Here is a 7,680-nt window from a genome sequence, read left to right as displayed (position 1 = left end):
GGTTCTCAAACCGTGGTACATGTTGTACCCCTGACTCCCTTCTGGGGCTCGCAAGAAATATTGATGTCAGCTGTTAACAAGTTTTCCACAAAGCCAAGTTACCCTGGCAGGGTGGGGAGAACAAGCAGAGCGAGGAACATGTGCAAAGCGTCCAGCCGTCTGTCCGTCTGTCCGTCTGTGTGCAGCTGGACGCCGGTTGATGCTCCGTTTGTGTAGCATCAGGTTTACAATCACGACTCTGCTGCCAATCCAGTAAAACATCACTTACAGGAAACCAGAACCCTTCAGTTGGGATAGGAAGAACCAGAGCAAAGTCATTAAACTCGTCCAGAGAGATCGGGCCGACACCACTGAGTCTCTGCGGATCGGGTCGGACCGGACCCGGTTTCTCCAGGACTGCAGGAGCACAGAGAAGCTTTCTGGAGCTCCTGACAGGGGATCCCGTCCTGACCACTGCTGGTCCCAGATCAGGAAGCTTCACCTCTGCAGACGTCGGTCTCCTCAGTTTGGCTCTGGTCTTACTGGACGTCTGTCCTGGTGGACTGGACCCTGGACAGACCAGCTGGAGGCCCTGAAAGTCTTAGCCTGCTGCAGAGTGAAGCAGCCGCGGCGTTCAGACGCTTCCAGGTGGTTAGTGGACCTGCTGCTCTCAGTTCCTGCTTTGGGTTTAGAATCGTTTCTGTCCCATCGGGTCCAGAGAATCTTCATCCTCATGTGGAGGAGAGAGAGAGAGAGAGAGACTGGACCGTCCCGCTTCACGGCGCCGACCTCTGGGACGGAGCCGCCTCTCTTCGCCTCCCATTAATTGGGCCGAACTCGGATCCACGGCCTGAGTGACGGACGCGGCCCGAGGCGGAGACACTGCCCCAGTGTTCAGAGCACAGCCGCTCTGTTGAGGCCCCGCGGGGGGCCGCCAGGGGGCCTCCGCCGCCCCCAGAGCCCCGCAACAAATCTCCCAATTGTGTTCCCAACGCTCCAGAAACATGCAGCCACATGATCCTTATCAGGCTGCTGTAAAGTAAATATACACCCACCATATATTAGCATAAATTACTGCTGCAGCAGGACTGATTGCTGCTGAACGCTTCAGAGAAACACTGGCTCTGTGTGTGTGTGTGTGTGTGTGTGTGTGTGTGTGTGTGTGTGTGAGATCTCAGGTCCAGCTGGTTTTCTATGAACACAAGCTGTGAGTGATGTCATTCATTCAGCGACTTGGACCTTTAATAGCTGCCATCTTGAAGCGCTGCCATCCCTCCTGCAGAATACTGTGACACAGTGTGTGTGTGTGGTGTGTGTGTGTGTGTGTGTGTGTGTGTGTGTGTGTGTGTGTGTTAGCACGTGCTATTGCCAGGTCAGCTAGTAATCCAGAAATGGTCAGAAACAAGAACGTTTGCTTCAATTAGTCTGCTGGGTTCTGGCTCAGCTTGGTGTTGGACTGGAGCTGAGGCCACGCCGCCGCCGCCGCCGTCGCCGCCACCGTCGCTCGCCGCCGCCGCTCGCCGCCGTCGCCGCCGCCGTCGCTCGCCGCCGCCGCCGTCGCTCGCCGCCGCCGCCGCTCGCCGTTGCTCGCTGTGGTTACCGTCCAGCTTCATCAACGCGCCGTTTCAAACAGACGACGTTCCTCTGGACGTTGAATCTTCCACAGCTTTAGTCCCATCATGCAAAGCTTCCATGTCAGGAACTGTTGTCTTCGCTCTCGTTGGTTTTCCACTTTTCCAAAATGGAGGTCAAAAGTCCTGCTCTGAAAACGCTGTCAGTTCAGCCTCCAGCCACTGGAGGCGCTGTGCCGTACCAGAGGCACAGAAAGTAAAGTTCTGCAGATGTGACCGGCCCGGTTCAGCGCGGCGCTGCGTAGCCTCAACGTCTTGTGAGACGTGGCTCATCGTTTTCCTTGTAGAAGGAAACATTTTTGTTTTGAATCCAAACGATGGACGATGGTGGGAACTTCCTGTCCTGGAGGAAAGCAGCCCATCGTCTCCGCGGCGTCCGCAGGTCAGAGGTCATGTAGGGGAAGCAGGAAGGGTCATGGAAGCCCCTGTATATGTTAGACATCTCTGACCTCCTGACCTCCTCCTCACGCCAACCTACATCAGAAGAAAAACACTGGTCTAGTCAAAGCCCAGGTCTAAAGCGTTTCTCTCTTGTTCTCAGTGTTTGTGGATGCTTAAATCTGTTCATGTTCATTTCCCAGTAAATATGAAATGTTTCTGGTTATTTAAAGCTCCAGCAGAGTTCAGGTCCCGTCTGATGACCTCTGACCTGTGACCTCAGACTGAAGCTCCTCTGCTGGAGTCGGTCGGTGTTTTCTGTGACTCCTGGTGAGTTTCTGATGATCATGTTATTGCTCAGAAAACAGCCTCACTCATTCATCCCTCAGCAGCTGGGAGCAGTGAGACGTTCGCCTTCGCATCATAACGCCTCATCGCCCCTCCTCATCGCCCCTCCTCATCGCCCCTCCTCATCGCCCCGCCTCATCGCCCCGCCTCATCGCCCCGCCTCATCGCCCCTCCTCATCGCCCCGTCTCATCGCCCCGCCTCATCGCCCCGCCTCATCGCCCCTCCTCATCGCCCCTCCTCATCGCCCCGCCTCATCGCCCCGCCTCATCGCCCCGCCTCATCGCCCCGCCTCATCACCCCACCTCATCGCCCCTCCTCATCGCACCTCCTCATCGCCCCTCCTCATCGCCCCTCCTCATCGCCCCGCCTCATCGCCCCGCCTCATCGCCCCGCCTCATCGCCCCTCCTCATCGCCCCGTCTCATCGCCCCTCCTCATCGCCCCTCCTCATCGCCCCGCCTCATCGCCCCGCCTCATCGCCCCTCCTCATCGCCCCGTCTCATCGCCCCGCCTCATCGCCCCGCCTCATCGCCCCGTCTCATTGCCCCTCCTCATCGCCCCTCCTCATCGCCCGTCTCATCGCCCCTCCTCATCGCCCCTCCTCATCGCCCCGCCTCATCGCCCCTCCTCATCGCCCCGCCTCATCGCCCCGCCTCATCACCCCACCTCATCGCCCCGCCTCATCGCCCCTCCTCATCGCCCCGTCTCATCGCCCCGCCTCATCGCCCCTCCTCATCGCCCCTCCTCATCGCCCCGCCTCATCGCCCCGCCTCATCGCCCCGCCTCATCGCCCCGCCTCATCGCCCCGCCTCATCGCCCCTCCTCATCGCACCTCCTCATCGCCCTCCTCATCGCCCCTCCTCATCGCCCCGCCTCATCGCCCCGCCTCATCGCCCCGCCTCATCGCCCCTCCTCATCGCCCCGTCTCATCGCCCCTCCTCATCGCCCCTCCTCATCGCCCCGCCTCATCGCCCCGCCTCATCGCCCCTCCTCATCGCCCCGTCTCATCGCCCCGCCTCATCGCCCCGCCTCATCGCCCCGCCTCATCGCCCCATCTCATTGCCCTCCTCATCGCCCCTCCTCATCGCCCCGTCTCATCGCCCCTCCTCATCGCCCCTCCTCATCGCCCCGCCTCATCGCCCCTCCTCATCGCCCCGCCTCATCGCCCCGCCTCATCACCCCACCTCATCGCCCCGCCTCATCGCCCCTCCTCATCGCCCCGTCTCATCGCCCCGTCTCATCGCGCCGCCTCATCGCCCCGCCTCATCGCCCCGCCTCATCGCCCCGCCTCATCGCCCCGCCTCATCGCCCCCCTCGCCAGCCTCATCGCCCCGTCTCATCGCCCGTCCATCATCCCCCGTCTCATCCCGCCTCATCGCCCCGTCTCATTGCCTCGTCTCATCGCCCCGCCTCATCGCCCCTCCTCATCGCCCCTCCTCATCGCCCCGTCTCATCGCCCCTCCTCATCGCCCCGTCATCGCCCCGTCTCATCGCCCCGCCTCATCGCCCCGCCTCATCGCCGCGCTCAGCCCATAATGGGCCGAGTGTGCGGTTATAAGGACATGATTCAGCTCCAAATCCCCGTTAAGACCATAATGAGGCTTTTTACTCCTGCACAAATTCAGCTAAGCCTCTTAATTACACCAGCGACGCATTCTTGGGCCAACCGGCTTCTTAACCGATGAAGTAACTCAAACCAGGAGAAATCCCCCCGCCGCGCCCTGACCTCCAGCACCACGGCTTGCTGGTGACCGGCTGAGCCAGGACTGATGGAGGCGGCGCGCTCTGCGGCGGTGCTCTCTGATTATCTTGCAGTGGGTCAGAGCTTTTATTTTGGCGATCAACACAGGATGGGCCTGACTTCCTCTGATGGTCCACAAAGCAAAATCACAGTCCAGTCTGTGACCTCTGACCTGTGGACCTCTGTCTCAGTTTGAAGTTTAAAAGCATAGAAGCAGGAAGTGACTACAGAGCAGGGCATTCCGGGTAAATCCAACCTAAGCTAACATGTTAGCCTAGCGCTAGCAGCAGAAATGGCTCCTGGTCTTCAGCCAAAGACTAAAGATAAATCACTAAACTCTGACGCCGCCATCTTGTTTCATCTGGTGAAACAGGAAGTTGGTCTCAGAGGTTTTAGTGTCATTTCCTGCAGTGGTTGTTGGTGCAGCGCCCCCACAGGCCAGGAGGGGAACAGGCTGGTCATATGTTCAGTTTATGCTCATGTTTCCATCCTGGTATTTTTATTCTGGTAAATGTTTTTTCTTGCGTAATGACCTGACATGACTCTGTCTTCGTTTTCTCCCTGGACGTGTTGCAGGATATTTTTGCAGCTTCCGGCTCTTCCTGATGAGGACTCTCTCTGGAAGCCGACCCCCCGCCTCCTGTTCATCAGACCCGGCCCGACTCGAAGCAATCAGGCTCCACCAGCTCCCGTCGGGCTCCTGAGGGCCGAGGAGAGAGACGGAGTCGGCACCCAAGAGCAGGTGAAAAAGCCACTCATGTAACAAGCTATCAGGCTTCATTCAGAGGCTCCTTCAGGAAACAAGACCCAACCTGCAGCCCGGCTCACAGCCGCCGCCGCCGGCCATCCGGCGCTGACCGCCCGCGCTGACCGCCCGGCGCTGACCGCCCGGCGCTGACGCTCAGCGCTGAGCCCCGCTGACGGCCCGGCGCTGACCGCCCGGCGCTGACCGCCCGGCGCTGACCGCCCGCGACCGCGGCGCTGACCGCGGCGCTGACCGCTCGGCGCGACCTCGCGCTGACCGCGGCGCTGACCGCTCGGCGCTGACCGCTCGGCGCTGACCGCTCGGCGCTGAGCGCTCAGCGCTGAGCGCTCAGCGCTGAGCGCTCAGCGCTGAGCGCTCCTCATGCGAGCCTGAAGAGACACGTGGCCCTATTTAGATAATTGATTCTCCCTCAGTTGTGCTGAATTAGTGAAACATTTGCAGGGGGAACAATGTCTAATTGGGAGTCAGTGAGAGAAGCAAAGCGCGGCTCGTTGTGCCGTTTGCTGCGTCTGTCCTACTTTCTGACCGCAGGCAGAACAATGGATGCAGGACAAACAGGTGTGAAACCCGGAGCGACTGCAGGTCACGCTGCACTCTGTGACAACATGAATATTCATGAGGCGGAGCTTCCTAATGAAGCTGCTGAATATTCATGAGCACCGCCGGCTCGGCCAATCAGGAGCGGCGCCGAGCGAGGAACAACCAGGACCAGGAAACCAGAACCATGTTTGGCCCTCATAGTGACTCATGATTCTTATTTTCATTTCAGCAGAAAAACAAACTTTTAAAAGCAACAAATCAAAACTAAAACCAGAAAACATGAAGATCAAATCACTGCAACAACTTTAGATGAAAAACCAAATGAGTTGGTTCAGTCAAAGTTTCTGCTAAGTTTCCTCCAACAGGAATAAATCATTTCTATTTCACTGCATAGTTTTCATTTGAGTGGATCTGCAGGCAGGAACTGTTTTATTCTCTCTCTACTTTATGAACTAATTAGTGACTCCTTTAGTTTTCATCATATTTAGTTTGAATCCAGACGACGTGACTCTGCAGGTCCAGTCTGGTTCTTAATTACTGCTGGTTCTGGTTCTGCAGGTGTTTGCCGCTCCGCTCAGCCTGACTGGAAACGTCCCAGTGAGTCACAGGCTGTTCTGAAACTTTGTTTGGATCGCTGCGGCTGTTTGGACTAATCAGGGAGGAGATGTTGTGACTGCGGCTTCCTCTGGAAACATTCCCGCCGTGACTCACCTTCCAAACTTAGCTCGGCCGTGAAGCGCTGGTCTGGAGGAGGGCCGCCGCCGCCGCCGCCGCCTGAAGGGCTGAGCGATGAGTCAGGAGGCAACGACCAATCAGGAGGCGCTTCACTGCGTTACGATCCAGGACTGCAACACCTCAGACGTCCAGCGTCTTTGCAGCCGTTCATGACCCGATTGAGACCCAGAAGCCTCTGGTTTCTACAGCATGGCCCAGTTCAGCCCAGTTGGGCCCAGTTCAGCCCAGTTGGGCCCAGTTCAGCCCAGTTGGGCCCAGTTCATTGGTCTGGTCCGGTTGGGTCCAATCATTTCTTTAATTTCATCCAGTTGGTTCTGATAGTTGTTGGTTAATCCCAACATTTTCTTCATAATCCAGTTTAATCCAGTGGCGTTTTCTACTTTAATCTGATTTATACCAGTTTGGTGAAAGTTTCATTCATTAGTTACAATCAGTTATATTTAATATTTCATCTGGATTTTGACTCCTTGACAAATTGAAATGAAACATGAAAATCATTTTACAGCTTGGAGGAAATAAAACTAAAGAGATTTTATGGAAATAGTTTAGAAAACTTCTGATTTACGACTTTGATGTTTTAACTCCCTAATAAACATTTATGTGGATGAAAAGTCGGATTTAATAACCAAACCTGATTATTTCTCTGCTTTCCCCTAAAACACTAAATCCTACCAAGAGTTTCTGTCGCTTTTACAGTGCAAATCCATCAACACACTGAAAATCAAGTTTTCATTCTATCAGCTGAAATAAAGTCAATATTCTCATTAGAAACAGAATCTGATTTTATTGATCCTGCATTGAAGAGCTTGAAGAAAAAACCTCAAAATGTTTGGACTCCATCAGAAATCCTCCTGCAGCGACACAAACGCAGCAACATGCTGGACCTGCAGCACAACGGCAGCAGCACAACCGCAGCAGCACAACGGCAGCAGCACAACGGCAGCAGCACAACCGCAGCAGCACAACCGCAGCAGCACGAGTCTGACGGCAAACGGTGAGTTCGTTTGACCCATCAGGGCCACCGTACGCAGAAACCTGCAGAAAATTTTCCACAGAAAAATGTCAGAAACTTCACAATTTGAAAAGTTGGAAACTGGCAAGAAAAAATGGGAAAGTTTGAGATTAATCTAGAAATTTTTCAGGACAAAAATTTTTGAGATTAAAAAGTCAAAAAATAGCAAGAAAAACTGAAATTTTGAAATTAATCTCAGTCGTTTGACATCCATGAGTTTATTAATCTGCTGCTTTAGGAAGAGAAAGAAAATCCTTTTTCTGAACTTTAAAAGTTGAAACATTTTCTAGAAAAGATTGAAATTTCTGATTTCAGTAACTTTAAAATTTGTGAGAAAGTTTTAGAGTCTCAGAATTTTTTCGGAAATTTCAGTGCTTTAATGTTCATAAGTTAGCAGAAGAGTTTTCTACAAAGTTTTGTTAGATTAATGCCAACATGTGTGATGTTTTTGCAGAACTCGTCTGTTTTCCGGTCGGATCCTGCAGCAGAAGGTTCCCACGGTTCCTGAAGTTCCCACGGTTCCTGTTGTTCCTGAAGTTCCTGCAGTTCC

Source organism: Poeciliopsis prolifica, unplaced genomic scaffold (assembly GCF_027474105.1).
Source record: "Poeciliopsis prolifica strain line A6 unplaced genomic scaffold, Auburn_PproV2 SCAFFOLD195, whole genome shotgun sequence".
Classification (NCBI taxonomy): Eukaryota; Metazoa; Chordata; class Actinopteri; order Cyprinodontiformes; family Poeciliidae; genus Poeciliopsis; species Poeciliopsis prolifica.
This window is presented reverse-complemented; position numbering follows the sequence as displayed.